The sequence below is a fragment of the Apium graveolens genome, chromosome 10 (genome assembly GCF_009905375.1).
Source record: "Apium graveolens cultivar Ventura chromosome 10, ASM990537v1, whole genome shotgun sequence".
Lineage (NCBI taxonomy): Eukaryota > Viridiplantae > Streptophyta > Magnoliopsida > Apiales > Apiaceae > Apium > Apium graveolens.
In genome coordinates this window covers 73,867,727-73,891,649 of record NC_133656.1, presented here as the reverse complement: position 1 = coordinate 73,891,649, position 23,923 = coordinate 73,867,727, and the positions used below count along the sequence as shown (strand labels likewise).

General features: G+C 36.5%; 1 non-coding gene across 1 annotated transcript; it reads right to left on the bottom strand.

Annotated features, from left to right (window-relative positions):
- Positions 1-22,923: 22,923 nt before the first annotated feature.
- On the bottom strand, positions 22,924-23,030 carry LOC141694909 (small nucleolar RNA R71). Its single transcript, XR_012564188.1, has one exon. It is a non-coding gene; the product is annotated as a small nucleolar RNA R71 (small nucleolar RNA).
- Between the last annotated feature and the right edge of the window lie 893 nt (positions 23,031-23,923).

Below are 23,923 nucleotides of genomic sequence, written 5' to 3'. Positions count from 1 at the left end.
ACATTAACCAACTTAGACTCTAACGCTCGCTTTGCGCTTACTGATTCTCTTAAGTCACTCGAGTACCCTCGGCTCCACCATTTTTAATAATTTAACCATTACGAGTTTTAAGGCGATTCCTTTGCGGGTATCTTACCAACTACCTATTACACCTTACATAAATGTTTCATACTTCAATTAGTCCTTTAAGGTCTTTAACCTATGTTTCAAAGTAAGGCGAGGGGTAAAGGTTCGTTCGCGAAACGTCGTTACTTAAAACGGCCGTTTCTCCTAAACCGTTCATCGGAATCAAACGAACTACATATCAAAACGAAGCTCGTAACATGAACTATCTAAACATGGCAATGGTCATAATCTAGCAGGGAGTTCTCGGGTCCAAATGTTATGAACAAAAGCAGTCTAAAGTAAATCGGACATTACGACGGCTATGTTTACGCGATTTCCCAAATTTAAACCAACTCAAAACAACCACAAGTCAACCCCAATTCACAACCCAATCCAAACTCCATCCAAAATACATTACAACAGCCCCAAACCAACTCATTATAATCCATTTACTTACTCCTAAAACTTGAATTTAAACTATACTACATTCTTTAACCAAATCTTAAGATTTCAACAAATCAATCACCACCATTCCAACCCAAACTCTTAAACAAACAAGTTTCATGCTTCACATATACTATACTACTCATAACCATTCCTAAATACTCAAAACTAAAGCTAGGGTTTGGAGTTTATACCTTCCTTGAAGCTTTTAATCCATGAAAGATCCTTGGAATGCCCATGGAAGCCTTGATCTATGCTTAAGCTACCTTGTCCTTACAAATAAAATCAAGAATCAAAAATTTGTTCTTGAAAGTTACTATTCACCCTAAACTTTTAGGAATTGATTAACTAGGTAAACCTTGGATTCTTGGATCCAAACTTATAGCATAACTAAGTTATGAATTATGGAAGCTAAAGAAACAAACCTTATAATTTTTGAAGGTGTGTAGCTTGAGTTTTTGAAAAACTCCTCCTTGTTTTTCTTTCAAAAGCCGAGAGCAAGATGATGAAGATGAAAAAAATTTTGTGTTTTGCTTTGATTTGTTTTGGTTGGTTGTTTTTAGCTTGCTTTTGGTTAATTACCTTTTTAACCATCAACTTTGTGTGGTTCTAAATCAACCACACCTCCTTCCCCCTCATGTCATGCTTATGTCACATTTGTTATGTCATCATCCCTTACTTGCCCTCTTCTCATTGGTTGGGTGACATCATCCCCTCTAATCTCTTTGATTAGCTTCCTAATTATTTGCCTAATGACCGCTGATCTGTTATACGGTTCGCTTAACTTTCGTTTTCATTTATTGTTTGAGGGATCATACCCGGGATCTTATTACTTGGGTTTCCTTAACCTTTCTTAATACATTATATTCCTTTTATGATCCTCTCTTATAATCCTTTAATTTAAATCCTTTTTATCCTGTTACCTTATACTCAATTTTTTCCGTATCTAGTGGATTTCCGGGAAAAATCAAAGTGTTCGGAATTGGATTCTGACGATCTTTACATACACTTATATACCATATAGAGTACTAATAAAATCTCAGAATATCCATACCAGAACCCCTACATAGTGTGGCATGAAAAGTTTTCTCATTCAGCATAATCTGCAAAATCACTATTCATAAGGGTTTCAAAAATTTCCAAAAATTGGGGTTCTTACACTCTTTTACCAATGTCAAAAGTTTGGGTTTTTACAAAGACTGTTTCTTAAATCTCTGCATGTTAGTTATTGGGATCAAACCTTAGAGAATAATATAATCAGGAGTGAAAATTATGTGTTAAAGAAAAGGAACGATCAACTAGAAATTGAGTTGCATTCCATGCTAGAAATTCAAAAAGAAAGAGATAATGCTGTTTATGTTAAAGAAAAATTGTTAGAAAAACATGATTATCTAGAAAAGGAGTTAGCTAAAGAAAGAGAGATTATTAAACTTTGGACTAACTCAGGAAAGACAACTCAAGAAATTTTAGAGAACGGCTGCTGGGGATCAGAATTAGGATATGCTGATAGATCTAATTCTGATAAGAAAATTAAAAAAGATACTGAGAAAAATAAACCAGTAAGTACTAATACTAAGGTCAAACTGAAGAAAGTTCAGTTGAAGAGCATTAAGTTTAATCCAAGTGTTGATGCTGTTAAATCAGTTAATGAGGTAGGTTCAACCTCAGTACCTTGATCAAACTTAATTACTAATAAAAGTGAACAAGTTCAAATAAAATAAGTAAATAATGGTTTAATGACTCAGAAACAGCTTAAGCAAAAGCTGAAGGATCTACACATGAAAGACAAGAAAAAAAGGCCTAGGAATAATAGGAATGGCAAGGTAGGTGTTAATAAGAATGGCAATCATATAACTCCTCCCAATGCACCTAGAAAGGCCTGTTTGAACTGTGGTAGTACTAATCATCTTGCTAATTATTGCAGGAAGAATAAAGAGATAAATATTGTTCCTTCCAAATCAGAGTTTAGGAATAGAACAGTTAGATATAAACCACATAGTCCTTGTTTTCATTGTGGTAGTGTTTGACACTCTATTTATACATGTAAAGAGTATCACAATTTGTATTATGATTATTATAAACTGAAACCCTCTTTAAATAAAGAGAAATATATTTCTGCATGTGTAAACTGATAGTAAGGATGTTAACATAAACTCTGATAAAAAGTCTTCTGCTACATATGTTAACAAACTAAAAAAGGCCAAAGGATCCAAGCAAGTTCGGGTCCTTAAAAATACTAACTGATTTCAATTACTGATTGCAGGAAAATATGAGGAATACTCAAGTCTTGGACGGTGGATGCTCAGGATACATGACTGGTTATAAATTCCCGCTATCAGAATTTGAGGAGAAGGCTGGCCCAAGTGTTTGTTATGGAGATGACAACTTAGGAAAAATCTTGGGATATGGAAAAATCAAAGTTGGAAATGTCATCATTAAAAATACAGCTCTGGTTGCAGGACTCAAGCATAATCTGATCAGTGTGAGTAAAATCTGTGACAGAGGTTACCATTTCAACTTCTATGAGGAGTATTGTGAAATTGTCAGTAAGACTGATGGAAAGATTGGAATGACTGATGTAAGAAATGGTAGTTTATATGAAGCCAGGGTCTCCACAAATACTGATAAATCAGAAGTTTGTCTACTTAGTAGAGCATCTGTGGAAGACAGCTGGAACTGGCATAAAAGACTTTCCCACCTCAATTTCAACAATATCAATGAACTTGTGAGGAAAGATCTTGTAAGAGGATTTCCCAATGCAGCGTTTACTCCTGATGGCTTATGTGACTCATGCCAGAAAGCCAATCAAAGGAAAACATCATTCAAGAGTAAAATTGAATCCTCCATTCTTGAACCATATCATCTACTTCATATTGATCTCTTTGGTCCAGTAAATAATATGTCAATTGCCAAGAAGAGGTATGCACTCGTAATTGTTGATGAATATACAAGATACACATGGGTATATTTTCTGCACACCAAGGATGAATCCCTATCCATTCTTCTGGATCATGTAAGAGAGCTGGAAAAAGGATCAACATATAAAGTGAAGATCATCAGAAGTGATAATGGAACTGAATTCAAGAATAGCTCTATGAAAGAGTTCTGCAAACGTAAGGGGATAAAATAAGATTTTTCTGCTCCTGGAACTCCACAACAAAATGGAGTTGTTGATAAAAAGAATAGAACTCTCATAGAAGCTACAAAGACCATGCTAGAGGAAGCAAGATTGCCTACCTACTTCTGGGATGAGGCTGTGCAAACTAGTTGCTTTACACAAAATGCAACATTGATTAACAGGCATGGAAAAACACCATTTGAAATGGTGAAGGGAAAGAAGCCAATTTGAAGTACTTTCACATTTTTAGTTGTAAGTGTGTAATAACCCCATTTTTTGGAATCTTTGAAACAATGATGAATAGTGATTTTGCTGATTAAGAAAACTTTTCATGCCACACTATGTAGGAGTTCTTTTATTGATATTCTAAGATCGTATTAGTACTCCATAAAGTAAATAAGTGTGTGTAAAGATCGTCAGAATCCAAATCCGAACACTTTGATTTTTTCCCGAAAATCCACCAGATACCGAAAGAATTGAGTATAAGGTGACAGGATAAAAAGGATTTAAATTCAAGGATTTTAAGAGGGGATCATAAAAAGGAATATAAAATATTGAGAAAGGTTTAGGGGAACCCAAGTAATAAGATCCCGGATATGATCCCTCAAACGACGAACGAGAATGAAAGTTAAGTGAACCGTAAAACAAATAAGCGACCAAGAGACAAGCTTGTACAAGAAGCCAAGGATTGTGACATCATCAAACCACAAGGAAGAGACATGTGGCAATTGGATGACATAAGAATGATGACCTAAGCATGACAAAAAGAAGTGTGTTGTTGGTTGATTGTGAGCCATTCATTCTTTACCATGGTAAATCCTCAAAATTAGCCAAGCCATAAACAAAGAAACAAAACAAAAAAATGATAACATAAACTTGACTTTTCATTTTAAAGAAGCAAGCTCTCGGCCAAAACCAGAGCAGCAACTTCAAACTACCATATCTCCTTCAATACTCACTCCAATAGTATGTTCTATAGCTCTTTGGAAAGGTATTGAGATGGCCTACAACTCTTGTTCACAAGTCTCATCCAAATAAGCATGGTAAGACCCTCGTTTTGACAGTTCTTTCAATCTGACTTTTAGAAACTTCAAAACCTAACTTTGTGTTCTTGATTTCTTTGGAAAGATCAAGCTTGTAGGAGGTTAGATTAAGTCTCCCTAAGGCTTCCTAGAAACTTAACATCTACCAAGGAAGGTATCAACTTTAAACCCTAGCTTTGATTTTATGATTCCATTAAGTTTTATTGAAGCATTTTTAGTATTAAGGCTTGATCTTTGATTATAAGTAGTTTTGGTGGATTTGTATTGGTTTTGAATATTGGGTCTTTGATTGGTTGGATAAATTGGTAAAACTTGGAGTTGGGGACTGAGTTTGTAGTATGATGGTTGAATATTGTTGTATTGGTGGTTGTGAGTGAATTGATGATAATTTAGAGTGTTAATTAAATTGGAAATTGTAGTTGTAGTTGCAGGACTCAATCATAATCTGATCAGTTTGAGTTAAATATGTGACAGAGATTACCATGTGACTTTTTATGAAGAACATTGTGAAATTTTTAGTAAATCAGATGGCAAGGTTGCAATGACTGGTTACAGACATGGTAACTTATACTAAGCCAGGGTCTCCACAAATACTAATAATTCTAAAATATGTCTACTTAGTAGAGCATCTATGGAAGACAGCTGGAACTGGCATAAAAGATTTCCTCATCTTAATTTCAACAACATCAATGAACTTGTGAAGAAAGATCTTGTGAGAGGATTGTCCAATGCAGTATTTACTCTTGATGGCTTATGTGATTCATGCTAGAAATCCAAGTTAAGGAAATCATATTTCAAGAGTAAAACTAAATCCTTAATTCTTGAACCATATCACTTGCTACATATTGATCTCTTTGGTCCAGTCAATGTAATGTTTATTGCAAAGAAGAGGTATGCACTTGTTATTGTTGATGAATATACAAGATACACACGGGTGTATTTTCTGCACACCAAGGATGAGACACCATCCATTCTTCTTGATCATGTAAAAGAACTGGAAAAAGGATCAACCAGCAGATGATGTCATCAGGATTTGTCACTTCAGTAGATATTCTATGAGGAAAAGGAAAGCACGAATTCAAGGAGGTGAAGGAATTTATCTCAGAAGCAATCATACATGGATAGGTTTCCTTATTGTAATTGAATAGGATTCCTTATTTGATTGTGTAACTATGCACTATATAAAGCACATATTAGGTTCATGCTACATGCATTGCGAACATTGTTATATCATTCGCATAACCTAGCAGCTCTCAAGGATATTTGTTCATCCTTTTGAGAGAGTATGTTTGTAATCGGTTTTTATCTGCTGATATAAAAATTGTTGATTTTGTTGAAAATTTATCGAATTGATTGCATAAACTGTATTCACCCCCTCCCCCTCTACAGTTGATTATGGACCTAACAATTGGTATTAGAGCTTGATGTTGACATACAAACAGTTAAAGATCTGAAAATCAATTCTATAATGTCAGAAAAAGAAGAAGAACCACAGAATCCACCACCACCACCCCCATCCACATCACAAATTAGCAGCAACATGAGTAGGTATAAAGATATCAAGGTGCTAATCCTAAAGATACATGAATATCCAATATGGAAAGTCTAGGTGACTATGTGTTTGTAAGCCACAGATCCTTAATATCTAAGAAGGATTTATGATGGTCCTCATAAACCAATGAAGGTAGTTGTTTCTATTGCAGGTTAACCAGAAAAGATGGTTGACAAAGAAAGAAAGGACTACACTCCTGAAGATCTTTCATCTATTATGAAGGATACTAAGGTGAGACACATATGCACAACGGTCTTGAGAGTGTTATGTCCAATCGGGTTATTGGATATAAGAAAGCAAAAGAGATATGGGATACTTTAGAAGTATAGTGTCAAGGCACAACTGCTATCAAGAAGAACAGGAGGACATTACTTACTCAAGAATACGAGCACTTTGACTCAAGAGATAATGAGTCCTTAACTGAGATCTATGACAGATTTCAAAAGCTTCTGAATGACTTGTCTCTTGTCGACAAGGAGTATGATTTGGAGGACTCAAACTTGAAATCTCTACTTGCTCTCCCTGAAAAGTGGGACTTTAAAGTCACATCAATAAGGGATAACTATCAACTTGATGAAACGCCTCTAGATGAGATCTATGGAGTTCTGAAAACTCATGAACTAGAGATGGAGAAAAGATGCAAGAGAAAAGGATCCAAGTCTAGACCAGTTGCACTCAGAGTTGAAAAGAAGCCAAAGGAGAAAGCTAAGAGAAAAAGTTACTCCAAAGGAAAAGCTATGATTGTAAAGTCAGATACTGAATCATCAAACTCTGATGATGACTCAAATACTAATAATGAATCAGATACTGACAATGATCATGACAATAATGAAAACATGGAGCAAATGGCAGCTCTACTAGTTAAAAGCTTCAAGAAGATGGTCTACAAGAACTTCAAGAAAGGGAAAAGATTTTCCAGAAAAGGTTCCAGTTCCTCAAACTCTAATAAGAGGAACAACAAAAGAAATACTGATTGGAAAGTACCAAGATCTGGAAAACTTGAGAAGTCAAAGGAGAGATGCTACAACTGTGATGGATTTGGACATTTTGCAGCTGACTGCAGAAAACCCAGAGCTGAGAAGAAACAAGCCATGATATCAAAGAAGAAAAACTGGGGTGACTAATCAGAATCAGATGATGAGGTCAATTATGGTCTCATGGAAAATACTGAGGTTGACGATGCTAAATTAAAGGTATCTCAGACTACTCTTGCTTTTGATATTGATGATATCTATGAATTAAGACTGTAACACCCAAAAATCCGGGGTCAGGAGTCTGGGTCGTCACGCAATCCTTCAATCATGTATAACCTGTATTAACTTAATAATCCAATAATTCTATATCACAGACCCCCAAACTCACACACTCACAAGTTATAGCCTTAGAAATGTCGTACAACAAGTATCATCTGTTATTAAAACTCAAATGTACTTTACAGGATCTCAAACAATTATTCATAACCTCTACATGAAGTTACAATAATTACGACTGATATCTTATACCTATCTAATACTCTGGCCCACCAGAGACAAAGCTTCCAGGGATTCTCCCCATGACTACAAGCGACTAAGTCTCACACCGACATACTGGTTATCTGTTGTGTTGTGACATTTAAAAGAAAGCAAGAGTGAGCAATAACGCTCAGCCATAATAATGTACAGTATGAAAAGACTGTATGAGAAATTCAAGTATAATTCTATATACGATAAATATATTTATTCAAAAATAGTTTTCCTCGGTGATACACACCTTCTTTCGAAAATAATTCTTTTGTGGACTTATTATCCTGCGAATACCTTAATGGTAAACCCAGCACCTAGGCTTGAGTTACGGTATTGCATCTCAATATCAATTGGAAGAATAAGACATTCACTAGAGCCCCCGAGATACGATGATCAGTCGTATAACGGTAATAGTAACCTTTTCTACTAGTAGAATGACGATTCCCTTTTGTTATCGGTTATCACCCTGGCCGCATTCGGGTCTTTTCTGTGTCCATCCCTCTCAGGTACACACTTCGCGTATATCCCTCTCAAGACACGGTTTTGCATCCATCCCTCTCAGGTACGCATAATACACACGTTCATCGGTATATAAGATACTTTCTCTTGTGGTAGTAAATTAGTAGTCTCCCCAGTCCACGAAGTACTAGATCTCTACCCCTCCTCTGTCCTTTTAAGAATCCTATCATGTATTTGGAATATCGAACTATATCGAAGTTCCCCTAGCATTTTTCTTGTTGAAAGGCACCGCTTATCATATATCTGTATACATATGTACTTCCGAGAATTTTCGGAGGAAGTACTAAGATAATGTGAGTTGACCGTTGTCAACAGATAAATATATAAAGAGGAGTTTCTTTTGAAACTATGCTCAAATATTTAAAATAAGTTGAGATAAATTCATCGAAGATCTTAAAGTATTCGTATGATTTTCTAAAATCCAGGAGTATTTTTGAATTGGTTTTATGATTTTTAAATCATAATAAATCTTTAAATAATTAATTAATAATTAAATAATAATTATTAAATAATTAGACCTCGAATGAATATATTTTTAAAGAATGTTTGAAATAATATTCCCCAATTAATTTATGTTTAAATAATTAAAGTAATCTTTAATAATATACTTAATCAGGTTTGAAATAAATAATCGTTGGAGAATACTTCTACTATATTGAATGAATAACTTGAAATAATATTTGTTGCTCAAATAATTAAATGTAATTAAAGAAATACGATCTTTGGAAATTGTTTTAAATATATTCGAGGTATTTAATACTTCACAAGTGGACACCGAGTCCCTAGGGATAAAACAAGCACAGACTTTTAATCGTCCAAAACATCTCCGGGATCATTCCCGGGTTTATACTTTATAAAACTGACCGACTCTCGGTCTTAACTTATACACCTCCAGAATACTTCCAGGTTTTCATCAAATTATAGTGACCAATCCGCGGTCTAAAATATACTCCTCATATATACAATGCTACTCTCTAGCGTTATCGATTGAAATTCGGTAATATTCATATACCAAAATCATTAATATATTGTATACTATTATATATCATAATTCGTAAAATATCATAATACAACATCATGTATATAGTATTTATTTGAAAACAAACACAACACAACAGTTTTAAAAGGTATGGTTTGAAAACTTGCCTGGAGTCCAAGATACGTTTCCCGACTTCCTCTCGTTTCGGGTTTTCTAATCAACAAACATCATAATCTTAATCAGTATTCCTACTCTCATCACTAAATTATATTTATAATAAGTTCAGTACTTCATAATTTTCAATATTCGACTGACTCGAAATAAGTATCAATCCTTGGTCGAAACGGACGGTCAAAGTGGTCTTCTGGAGTTGACTTTTCCGGATGTTACTATTACGCGACTCACACTCTAACATTTTTAATAAATTGTTAAAATTAATATTTTAATACGAAACCATCTCGAGGAGCTTCTTGAGTGCTTGTAATATTTATCATAAAAGTTCCATTTTGATAAAATGAGTTTAAATAGGTGAAAAACATTTTGAAAGTCCGGTCAACTACAGAGTTTTACTATTTAAACCGCTTTCACTAAAATATTGATATCTCTCAAATCGTTAACTCAATTGACATCCCGTTTTCGCGTGCGCAATCTAGACAAAATTGGTAACACATTATTTGAAAATGGTTTTCGGGTAACAGGTGTCAAAATCTCGAAGTGGCAGTTTTCTAACAGGGGGTTGTTTTTGATGTTCGTACTCCGCACGATTTCGGCTCCGATATTTTTATAAAACTGATAAATAAATATTTTTACTTGAAATTTTTTTGGAAGTTTATAAACTCTATTTATTACTCTCTGTAAAAATTTCATGATTTTTAATTATCCTTAAGTCGATCATTTCTATTTACAAAATTTGTAATTTGTAGCAGTTTTTGTTGCGCAGTTTACTTTGGAGAGACTGTATGGCATCCTGAAGACCTATGAGCTTGAGATAGAGCAGGATGAAAGGATGGAGAGAGGAAAGAAGAAAGGAGGATCTATTGCACTAGTTGCTGATTTGGAAAAGGAGAAGGAAGTGAAGATGGAAGCTGTTAAGTCAACTTCTAAGGTCTGTGAGAACAAGGGCAAGGGGCTTGCAGTAGAAAGTGAAGATTCATTGAGCCAAGATGACATGGAGGACATTGATGAGCACCTAGAATTTCTTTCCAAGATATTTTCCAAGCTCAAGTTTAAGAAGAACTTTGGAGCTGCCAAGCCAAATAGAAACATGGTGGATAAGTCAAAATTCAAATGTTTCAAATGTGGCTTGGCAGAGCATTTTGCAAATGAGTGTAAAAAGTCAGATTCCAGTAAGAAAAGGTTTGAGTCTGTGGATTATAAGCAAAAATACTTTGATCTACTCAAACAAAAGGAAAGGGCTTTTATTACACAAAAGAATGATAGGGCAACAGATGGTTTGGATGAAGATGAAGATGTCAGCTATGTCAATCTAGCCCTAATGGCCAAGTCTGATAAAACAGAGACAAGTTCCTCAAGTAATTAGGCAATTACTATAAACCTTGCACATTTATCTAAAGCTGAGTGTAATGATGCCATAAATGAAATGTCTATAGAATTATATCATTTGCGTGTTACACTTAAGTCTCTTACTAAAGAAAATGCTAAAATCAAAGAAAACAACTTGTTTTTAAGTGAGAGGAATAATGTGCTTGAGTCTCAGTTTGTTGATTTTGAGAAACTAAGAATTGAGTGTAAGTTTGTCAAGGAGGAATTAACCGAGTCCTTGAAAAAGGAAGAGATTTTAAAGAAGCAGCTCGAGCGTGAACAAGAGGTGATTAAAGCATGGAAAACATCCAGGGATGTCCATGCTCAAATCACCAAAGTTCAAGGAATTGAGTCTTTTTGTGATGAAGCCTGGAAAAAGAGTAAAGAGAAACTAGAACCTAATTTGGTAGATGGTTTACTGACAGATGTAGACTCCACGGATGATGAGGACTATCCATCGGATAACAAAAAGTGTTATCCGTCGAAAGATGAAAATCCTCATCTGTCGGCTGTGAGCAAGCCCATTAGCAAAACCAAACTAATCAAGCTGAATGAGAAGTATGAGTCTGTTTCCATGAACTTTGTTTCAGGAGAGTCAAGTCAAGTTAAGAAAGGAAAAAGGGCTAATGTTGGTCACATGACTGTCAAACAGTTAAGTGACAGACTTGAGAAAATTGAGATAAAAACAGAGACTAAAAGGAAAAACAACAGGAATGGTAAAGTAGGGATTAACAAACACAATAACTACACACCTGATAAATATGCTCCTAGAAAAATATGTGTCAAGTGTGGTAGTGTAAATCATTTGTCTGTTAATTGCAAATCTGCCATGCCTACTCCCATGTCTGTTCACTCTCAATTTCCTAACTTGAATGCCATACCTCCCATGCCTGTTAATGCTATGCCTACACAGAACATGAATGCACAGTTTGCTAATATGCCATTTGCACCTAATCCATATTATGCTGCATACAGTATGCCTCAAATGCCATTTAGCATGCCTTACTGGAATAACATGTTTACACCAAGCATGCCATTTCCTGTTAGCCATAATATGCATGATAATTATGTTGCATTAAATGGTTTCAAAGGTCCAACCCAAATGACTAAGGAAGAATTTGAAATTCCTAAGTCAAATGAGTTAAGACCTAAGAAATAGAAGAAGAAAGCTAACAAGGCAGGACCCAAGGAAACTTGGGTGCCAAAATCAACTTGATTTGATTTTGATGTGTGCAGGGAAACAGAAGGAATCTTTGGTACTTGGACAGTGGTTGTTCAAGAAACATGACTGGTGATTCTACCCTGCTCACAGAGTTTAAGGAGAGAGCTGGCCCAAGTATTACTTTTGGAGATGACAGCAAGGGTTATACTATAGGATATGGCTTGATTTCAAAGGACAATGTCATCATCGAGGAGGTTGCCTTAGTGGATGGTCTCAAACACAATATGTTGAGTATCAGCCAGCTTTGTGACAAAGGCAATTCAGTAACCTTCAACAAAGAAGCCTGTGTTGTGACTAATAATGAAAGCAACAAAGTGGTTCTCACTAGTGTGAGAAGAGAAAATGTGTACCTAGCTGATTTCAACTCAACTAAAGCAGAATCTGTAACTTGTCTTTTCAGTAAAGCAAGTCAGGATGAAAGTTGGCTATGGCACAAGAAGCTATCTCATTTAAACTTCAAGACCATGAATGAGCTAGTAAAGAAAGAATTAGTAAGAGGTATTCCTCTAGTGGAGTTTTCAAAGTATGGATTGTGTGATGCCTGCCAAAAAGGGAAGCAGATCAAAGCATCATTCAGGAATAAACTTGATTCAGCAATTGAAGAGTCTTTACAACTGCTTCACATGGATTTGTTTGGACCAGTCAATGTATTGTCCATCTCAAGGAAAAGATTTTGCCTAGTAATTGTAGATGATTTCTCAAAGTTCTCTTGGATATATTTTCTAAAGTCTAAAGATGAGGCTAGTGAAATCATCATCAATCACATAAGGCAAGTCAACAATCATCCTGATTTCAAAGTTAGAAGAATCAGGAGTGACAATGGAACCGAGTTCAAGAATTCTGTCATGAGAGCATTTTGTGAAGATAATGGGATACTGCATGAGTTTTCAGCAGCAAGGACTCCACAACAGAATGGAGTAGTGGAAAAGAAGAACAGATCACTTATTGAAGCTGCAAGGATAATGCTTGAAGAATCTAAACTACCAACATATTTCTGGGCTGAAGCTGTAAATACTATGTGCTACACTCAGAACATTTATCTGATTAATCAAGCAAGATGCATGACTCTCTATCAATTATTCAAGAACAAGAAGCCAACTCTAAACTTTCTTCATGTCTTTGGCTGCAAATACTATATCCTGAGAAATCAAACTGATCAAAATGGGAAGTTTGATGCTAAAGCAGATGAAGGAATTTTTGTTGGATATGCTGTTGGTAAAGCATATAGAGTCTACAATCTAAGAACCAACATTGTTGTGGAATCTATACATGTTGTGTTTGATGATAAAAAGATTGAAGGACTAAAAGATGGAGATTACCATGAGAGCCTCAAATTCGACAATGTGGAGATGGTTAGTGATGATGAGAGTGATCAAGAAACAGTGTCTAAGGATAATGCAGACAAATCTACCACCAATGAAGCACAAAACTCAACATCCGTCGAGTTGCATAATGCTTCATCCGTCGGAAGGCAATCTGTGTTATCCATCGGAAGACAACCTGCCTCATCCGTCAGTACTCAAAATTCCCCATCCATTGGGTTATCAAAAGGAGCAGGAGGTCAAGACAGATCACCTATAGAAAATTCTCCTTTCTCAAATCAAAGATCCATAAACTCAGGGGGAGTTTCTATCAATCAAAACTCAATCACACATTAAGACAATCATGAGGTCTCTTCATCTAGAGCTAATTTACCTGAACAAAGGAAATGGACAAAAGATCACCCCTTTGAGCTTATCATTGGTGATGTTTCTTCTAGAGTTCAAACAAGAAGAGCAACTCAAGAAGAATGTCTATACAACAGCTTTCTGTCAAAGGAAGAACCAAAGAAGGTAGAAGAAGCTTTGTTGGATCCTGATTGGATTTTAGCTATGCAGGAGGAGCTAAACCAATTTGAAAGGAATAATGTATGGAAGCTGGTACCCAAGCCTAAAGGAAAGAATCCAATAGACACCAAGTGGGTATTCAGAAACAAGATGGATGAAAATGGCATAGTAATCAGGAATAAAGCTAGATTGGTTGCTAAGGGTTATTGTCAGCAAGAAGGGATAGATTTTGATAAAACTTTTGCTCCTGTTGCAAGACTTGAAGCCATCATAATCTTCTTAGCCTATGCAGCCCATGCCAATTTCAAGGTCTATCAAATGGATGTCAAAAGTGCCTTGCTAAATGGAGATTTGGAGGAAGAAGTGTATGTTATTCAACCTCCTGGTTTTGAAGATCCAAATTTTCCAGAATATGTCTATTATCTTCTGAAAGCACTTTATTGACTGAAGCAAGCACCTAGAGCCTGATATGACACTTTATCAAAGTTCCTTTTGGAAAATCATTTCACAAGAGGTACTGTAGATAAAACTTTATTTTTCAGAAATGTTAATGGCTCTAGTATACTTGTTCAAATTTATGTAGATGATATTATCTTTGGCTCTACAGATGAGAAACTTTGCAAAAAGTTTGCCAAATTGATGCAAAGTAAGTATGAAATGAGCATGATGGGAGAACTAACTTACTTTCTTGGTTTGCAAGTTAAGCAAGCTAGTGATGGAATATTCATTAGTCAAACTAAATATATTTTTGATCTTTTAAAAAAGTTTGATCTAATGGATTGCACATCTGCAAAAACTCCCATGGCCACTGCAACTAAGCTTGAACTAAACACTACTGAAAAGTCTGTGGATATTTCAAGTTATAGAGGCATGGTTGGCTCACTTCTGTACTTAACAGCTAGTAGACCAGATATAATGTTCGCTACATGTTTATGTTCTAGATTTCAGGATGATCCTAGAGAAACTCACTTGATAGCTATTAAGAGAATTTTCAGATATCTCAAGGGAACACCAAAACTTGGCATTTGGTACCCTAGAGATTCTGGTTTTGATCTAACTGGTTATTCAGATGCAGATTATGCAGGTTGTAGAATTAATAGAAAGTGCACAACAGGAACTTGTCAATTTCTAGGAAATAAGCTTGTGTCTTGGTTCAGTAAAAAGCAAAATTCAGTTTCTACTTCTACAGCTGAAGCTGAATATATTGCTGCTGGCAGTTGCTGTGCACAGATTTTATGGATGAAAAATCAATTGCTAGACTATGGTTTGCAAGTTGAAAGGATTCCTATTTTCTGTGATAACACAAGTGCAATTGCCATCACTGAAAATCCAGTGCAACATTCAAGGACAAAGCACATAGACATCAAGTACCATTTTATAAGGGAACATATGATGAATGGTACTGTGGAATTACATTTTGTTCCAAGTGAGAAGCAACTTGCAGATATCTTTACCAAGACACTGGATGAATCCACCTTTTCAAGGTTGGTAAGTGAGTTAGGTATGCTTAATTACTCTTAAATTTATCTGAGTTATTTTGCAAGTTGTAATGCAGCCAAAAATTTAATTGATCTTTAAATCTTGAATGAAATTTTGGCTAAGTCAAAATTTGCATCTCGACGGATGACCCTTATCCATCAAGTTTAGTCATCCGTCGATATACTACTTGCTAATAAAAGTCAATTATTTTTCTGGAATACTTTATGTCTCGACGGATATCAGTTTATCCTCATCCGTCGAATTGTCTAAATCTCAGCCATTAATTCCCTGAACATTATCCATCGAGTATACTTACAGTTTGTAAACATTACACGACGGATAATGGGTGGAATTTTTACAGTTTTATTTTAAAACGGCTATTTTAGGCAATTTCTATTGGTTAATTTACTTTACTTTATTATTTTTATCAGTTATTTTTGAGATAGTATAAAAGCTTATTTCATAGCAATTGTTTTCTTTTATCATTCTCAAATTCAACTGCTTTTATTTCATTCTCTCTCAAGAAAATATTCTCCTTCTCTTCAAGCTTTTATTCTCTAACAATGGCACCTGTAGTAAAGATTATGTCTCAAACTGGGTTCATTTATGAGAAGAACAACTTCACTGCTTTGGTCAATAAGGGTATTCAGCAATCAGAGGACTATCACAAGATGATGGACTTTGTGAAGAATTGCAAGCTAAATTATGCCATGGTGGAGTCACCCACAATCTTCTGTGAGGTTGTTGAAGAGATGTGGACCACTGCTATTTACAATTCTGCTGACAAGACCATCACTCTAACCATCAAAGGTAATGAGTTTTGTATCAATAGTGATGTAATAAAAGCATGTTTCAAAATTCCTGATAATAATGTGACTTCACCACACAATGACACTGATATTATCAATATGCTTAATTCCATGCACTATGCACTTCCTACTACTAAACTAAGTGATATTAGGAGATTGGGTCTTAGGAAGGAGTGGAGTTTCTTGTGTGATGTGATTACTAAAGTTTTCTCTGGAAAAGTCAGTAATTTTGATTCAGTGAATATTTTCATGCTTAATATGCTATACATGCTAGTTACAGATAAATTTTATAATTTCAGTGACCTTGTCTTGTTTGAGTTAGGTTTTAAACTAGGCGAGTTAGCTAAAAGAGGAAAGAATGTGTATTATGCTAGATTTTTCATGTTATTGGCTAACCATCTATGTCAAGAGATTGTGCTTGAGAACCGAAACAACAAACTGGCTTGTTGGGTTCAAGAGAGAAGACTCATTGCAGATTTGAACAGAGCCAACCATCATAGGGAAGTGCCAATGTTCTATTTTCCTGTAATGCAGGCACCTCAGGTAAGTGAGGTAAGTTCATCCATTCCTACAACTATTCCAACCTCCACTATTTCTTTGACCAAACAGTTGCCTACCAAAGCCTCCAAACCCTCTACAATTTCCAAATCTAAATCAAAGAAAACCCCCTCTGGTATCTCTCAAAAGATACCAGTTAAAAAATCCACAAAAGCAAAAGAGGGGAGTGTGAAGGAGGGAAAGTCAGGTGAGGGAATGGGTGAACATCAAAGAAACCCCAAGAATAAGGATGGAGAATTGGGTGAATCCCAGCCTAGCCATACTGCAGTTTCCCTACAAACTGCAGTGCTCAAAAAGGATAAAAGCTCACTTTTAGCTGCATCCTCCCAAAAGGATGCAGTTATTGAACAAAGCTCTCAGCCAAGAGCACAGGCCAAAAGGGTTAGGGACACAAGCTCACCCCAAACTTACACAAGAAAGAAGAAATCTAATACCTCTGGAGATGCACAGGGCACACACACAGTGCAAACTGGTGCTAAAGACACAGTCCATGCACTCTCTCAAATTCAGTTTGATGTGGCTCCAATAAATGTGGAGTCACAGCCAAAATCTCTAATAATAGAAGCATCTGAAACACCATACTCACCAACAAACTCTCTGGAAGTGGATATGATAAACACTTCAATTCCTGACTCCCCTTCTTTAACTCTGTTGGGAAGCCAAAATCTAGTGCAAGTGAGCATCATCTTTTAGATGATTTGTTGGCTCACTTGCCAATTCTTTCAGATACTATTGTGACATCTGTGCCTCAAATATCTTCAATCAGCACAGAGTCAACAATAGTTTCTCTTCCCACCTCATTCATTTCTACTCTCTCGATGGATATTGCTCATCCGTCGAGTAGTGATTGTATCCTGATGGATAAGCCTAACAGCAGTTATCCATCGGATAGCATTACCACTCACTCGACGGATATCACTTATCCGTCGAGTATCTCTGCACAACTTCAAACTTCAATTATTTCAAGTGCAGAAGATTTAGTGGTTGTACAGTCACTCTTAGGACTGAGAGAGGAGAGTGTATTGGGTGAGAGGCTGGGTTGCTCCCAGGCAAAAGAAGAGGAAAAGAGTGAAAATCAGCAATCCATTTATTTAGGATTGGCAAAAGTGAGTGAGAGGAGTCCCACCTTAGTAGGTGAAGGTGAGGGTGTGAGGGTGGGGAGCCAGGGTGAGACCCTGATGTAACAAAAGAGAGATTATGAGAGAGGGTGTGAGGGTGGGGAGCCAGGGTGAGACCCTGATGCAACAAAAGAGAGATTATGAGAGAAAAGCAGGTATAGAAGCTATAAGGGTGGATCCAGCCATTGCTAGTGAGTCAATGATTGTGGATGATGCTGAAAAGGAAAGACAATTTGAGCAACATTACAAAGCTGTAATTGATAACATTTCCTTGGATGCTGATACTTTTACTCACCCTGTGTCAGCCTATCAACTATTGGCTGCTCAGGGCAATGTGGAGGCAGAACAGACTTTGAACTTAGTACACACTTTAGAATCTCTTCAGAGAAATAAAGCTGTTGTCAATAGGATGCCTTCTCAAGCTGGTGAGCCATCTGAAGAATTTAAAGTAAATTCTAATGATGATGACTCTGTTTCTTTGGATGGAAGCATGAACTTAGGGGGAGATGAAGGACCAAGTTCTGTTCCAAATTTACCTGAATGGGCATGGACAAAGGAATCTACACCAGGACAATTTGGTGTATCTTTGGTTAAGCAGGTTATGACTATTCAAAAGGCCCTTCAGGAAACTTCAGATGCTGGTTCCAAAGCTATTCTTCAAGCTCACCTAGACTCTCTACATCTCATGAAGATACAGCAATTAAGACATAATCTGAGTGTGGATGAACTCAAAAAGGATATAGCTGACTTGAAGACCTACAATTCTGAGAAGCTGGATTCAGTCATGCCATATGGTACCATGCAGGATCTATTACTGAGACTGAGGAGAGAATCAAATTCTGAAAAGAAGCTGGCCAAGCTGGAAGATAGAGTTCAAGTTATTGAGAATTCAGTGGCCACCCTTCTTCAAAATCAACAGTCTCAGACAAATCTTCTCATGCAATTGGCTAAAGCACAAGGCCTAACTCCTCAACTTGATGATAACAAAAAGGGGGAGAGAGAATCAAGTAAGGGGGAGAAAGGACCAAGTGAGGGGGAGAAACTTCAAGTTCAAATCAGCAAAGTGATTGTACCTTCAATTACTGTCTCCAAGCCACCAGTTGCAGATGGTATAGATCTTATTAAAGCAGCAACAACAAATTTGAAAGTTGCTGAGAAAGGAAAGTTGAGTTCGATCAACTGGGATAAGATTGATAAGGAGATACAGAAAAAGTTTGAACTTATCAAGGAGCCAGTTAAGTCATCCATCCATCACTCTCAAGTCAAGCAAATCAGTGAGAATGAGATGAGCATGAATTATCTGGAAAGAGGACAATCTTCCTGCATCAAGTCTACAAAGGCTGAAATAATTCTTAAACCCAGGGCAAACTATCCTAAATCATCCTTGAAGAACCCCTTGGACACTGTGTATGAGACACCAAAGCCTGATGAGAAGAAGCTTCTGTCAAGCTCTATTGTCTTCTATAAAGATCCAGTTGATTCAGCTTCAAAAAGAAGAATTGCTAAGATATTCAGAAATGGAAAGGAAATTTGTGTGGTAGCTGGACATCCACAATTTGCTCATGCAAAGAGAGAAGAAAAAGCCAGATTAAACCAGGAAAAGAAGCAAGCTGCTCTAGATACAAAGAAGACTAAACAAAAGAAAGAGCAGATTGCTATCTTGGCCAAGCTACAGGCTGTGAATTCATCTCAACAAATTCCCTCTCAACCATCTGAAGCTGCTGAATCAAAGAAGAAAATTGAAGAACAGAAGAAATCTCCAAGAAAGAAAGAATTGCCTAGAAGAACAAAAAGGAAACTGGATATTGTTGACAAAGAATTGGAAGATCAATTTCCTAAGGTACCCACACCAGCTACAACTCAAGCATCAAAGCCCTCTGTGGTATTTGAAGATATAAGGGTGGTGGATCCCTACAGGAATATTCATGGTGAACCTATTGTGCCCAAGGATGAGCCAATAGAGTGGGATAAAATACCAATTCCTGACTTCAGTTTACCAATCCTTAGCAAGCCAAAAAGGACAAAGTCAAGGGTAGTCAAGAAAGTGAAGCTGTCACCTCTCAAATCCAAATCAGTAGTTAAAGCTCAACCCAAAGTCAACTGGGGAGACTACTTGTACTTGTGTGACATCAAGGAATTTTCTGATCTAAACCTCTATCTGGATGAACTAGATGAAATGAGGGGAATTGATGCATACAGAAACCTACCTGAAAGGTTAGTGTTCAAGTACAAAGGAGGAAAGGAGATTGTGTGGCCACTTCACAGAATTCTTCAAGATAGCCAAACTATACTGATTAAAGTTTATTCATCCTTCAAGAAAAACTTTGGGTTCAATGTAACTTCAAGAAGACTAGTATTGAAGAAGATTGAAGAAATAAGGACTATTAGAGCTAAAGATGCACTCCCAAAGACTCTAATCATCACATACACAAGGAGAAGAGTGCATCTAAGGCCCTACTGGCTGATGGAGTTCATAGATGACAAAGGTGTGAAAATATTCTTAGGTTAGAAGACCAGTTGAGTATCTCTAGCAATGAGACTCTCTTGGAAATGCATGAAAAGCTAGATCTCTCAGAATCTGATGAACTGGAATTCCACAGGCAGCTCCAAAATCAGATTGATGAAAACAACATGAAGCTTGGAAGAAGATCCAGATCTTCAAGAAACTAGAAAAATCTGCTCAGGCTAGAGGTGCATCTTGAAATGACTGTGAGCCAAACTTTGTACGTTTTGATTAATTGAAGCACTTTCAATATTATCTATTTATCCTTAAAGCTGTATGTTTAGGATGTTTTATTATCATCAAGTATCTCTTAATTTATGGCTACAATTCCAGTAGACATAAATTGGGGGAGATTGTTGTGCATATGTTGTGTACTTGATAATTTCATAAACAAAACATCTAAGTAGATTTTACTTAGTGAAATATTGTAGCACTCGACGGATAAGAATTATAGTCCCGACAGATAACTCATTATAGTCCCAACGGATAACTCATTACAGTCCTGACAGATGTTAACTTATTATCCATCGAGTGAGTAGCTTATGTAATAATGAGTCTGTAGCACAGTTCTGTATACATCTTTGTATAGATTCTGTAGTAGTCTATAAGTCATGTTGACTTTAACTAGATATGCAGAATAGGTTGATTAATTATATATAAATGATGTCTTGTAATTCTGCATAAGTGAAATGAAGTCAAGTGCCAAAATAGCTACCGACGGATGATTAACAAAGCCATCGACAGATGATCAAATGACTATCAACGGATGTTTAATATAGCAGTCGACGGATAATCAACGAAGCCATCAACGGATGTTCCGAAAGTCGACGGATGATCATATATCCAACGGATACTCATAAAGTCCAACGGATGATCATATAAAGAATTCAAACAGCAGTTGAACAGTGAAAACTGAGCACAGCCGTCGAGATGTATACAAATCTACTGTGAAAGCCCATTGACTGGGTAAAAGAGGACAAAAAGTAGTAAAGCTTAAGACTGATAGTTTTTATATTTATTCGGTCTTTTAGACTTTGTAATCTTGGTAATATATAAACCAAGAACGTAGCAAATAAGAAAAAGAAGAGCTGAGATACAAAAGAAAAACAGAGAAATCTTTGTAAGAACAATCTTTAGCATTTCCCTGTATTCTCAGTAGTTCAATTTGTAAGCAGCTGTGAGCATTCTTGCACACAGAGTCCTCTCGATATATAATATATATCTCTGATGGAATTGTTTAAATCCACCAGAAAGTTTTTAAAGACTCTTGTTTTTAATTACTTATGTTTTGATTTAATTAAGTTTCTATTCCGCATTGTGTTAATCAAAACACTTATATCTATATTCGAGTTGAACACTTTTATTTTGGGAAAAAGGTTCAAGAATTCCATTCAACCCCCCTTCTGTAATTCTTTCTATATTGTTAAGGGACTAACAGGTAACTCTAACCGTTTTACTTGCCCTCGGTAATCATAATGAATAACTTGTGCTTAAATCGTTATGTTGTCAAATTCTGTAGACATATAGGGTCTCAACATAATTGTTGCTTATTCAACTTCTATCTTAATTGTGGATGCTTGGTAGAATGGTATTCGTAAAACAAAAGTTGGTGTTTATCCGTTTTGTGTTGTTCGATTAATATCATCACCATTACATGCTAAGGGTAATAACAATAACTATTGAATGAAGTAGTAATGAAGTTATGGTCTCATGTGTGTTTAATATTGTTAATTTAAGTGTTTTATTCTGGTAGTTAATATTAGTTAATCAACCTTAATTGTTATTATCTTGACATTGAAGAGTAATAATACATTGGTGAGTAAGTGTTAATTAAATATAATTAATTAGAGTCTCTGTGGTAACGAACTAGAAATCATTCTATACTACTTGTGAATGTGTATACTTGCATGATTTATTTAGCGCATGCTTTGTGCCTAACAAGTTTTTGGCGCCGCTGCCGGGGACTCGGTGTTAATTTATTTAGTTTATGTACTTGCCATCAGTGGTCATTAGGATTCATTGATTAAGACTTGTTACTTACTGCTTCCGGTTGTGTTTCAGGTACTCTAGCGAGTGTTTATGCAAACACGTTCTCGCACCCGCAAGAGAAATCTTGATACGGCTGAGGAGACAGATACAGCTCTTGACTTTTCGGAGAAGATAGTTTTTGAAGATTCGGATAAAGAGAGTGAAAAGAAAGAACCTGTAATAATGGGTGATCGTATAGTTCAAGCCGATCCAGCTCTTATGGACTTTTCTCGGCCTAAAATTGATAACATTCAGTCAAGCATCATTCATCCGGCTATTCAGGCCAATACTTTTGAAATCAAGCCGGGCACTATTCAGATGGTGCAAAATTCTGTTTCTTTCAGAGGTGCTGCGACTGAAGATCCCAACATGCATATTAGGAATTTTTTCGAGATCTGTAGTACTTTCAAATATAATGGTGTTACTGATGAGGCTATCAAGTTGAGGCTTTTCCCATTCTCTCTGAGGGACAAAGCTAAGGACTGGTTACATTCTTTACCAGCTGGGTCCATCACTACTTGGGAAAATCTCGCACAAAATTTTTTGGTGAAGTTCTATCCAATGGCCAAGACTGCAGCTATGAGGAGTGATCTTACTCAGTTTGCGCAGCAACAAGGAGAATCTATGTGTGAAGCTTGGGAGCGCTACAAGTAGATGTTGAGAAAGTGTCCACATCATGGTATGCCTGACTGGATGGTGATCACTGGTTTCTACAATGGGTTGGGGGCCCAATCTAGGCCCATGCTCGATACAGCTTCTAGAGGCGCTTTGTGGGCCAAAAGCTATACTGAGGCTTATAATCTCATTGAAACTATGGCTGCAAACGATTATCAAAACCCAACTCAGAGGATGATGCCTGGGAAGGTAGCAGGTATTCTGGAAGTTGATGCAGCTACAGCTATTGCAGCGCAGCTCCAAGCGCTGTCTATGAAGGTCGATTCTTTAGCTAACTATAGAGTCAATCAAATAGCTATTGTCTGTGAGCTTTGTGCAGGCTCTCATGCTACAGATTAGTGTTTTCTTGTTAATGAATCTGTTCAGTATGTGAATAATTTTCAGAGATCGCAGCAGCCTGTGCCCGCTACTTATCATCCTAATAACAAAAATCATCCCAATTTCAGCTGGAGCAATAATCAGAATGTTGTTCAGCAACCATATCAGCAAGCTGCAAGTAAACAGTTTAATCCACCTGGATTCCAGCAACCTCAGCAATATGCTCAAAGGCAACAATATCCTCAACAAGGAGGTGCTGCTCCACCTTCTAGTGCTGATTTTGAGGAGTTAAAGCTGTTGCGCAAAAGTCAGGCTGTTTCTATTAAGACCTTGGAAAATCAAATTGGACAAATAGCCAATGCCTTGCTCAATTGTCAACCTGGCACACTTCCCAGCGATACTGAAGTGCTAGGCAGGAAGGAATCTAAAGAGCAAGTCAAAGCTGTCACTTTAAGGTCTGGAAAAGTTGCTGATGCTGAAAAAGTAAAAGATGGAGAAGCTAAAGTTGTAGATGAAGAAGAAAAGCAAAAGGAAAAAGAGGGGGATCCGAGGAAGACTACTGTTGAACACACTCTGCCTGAGG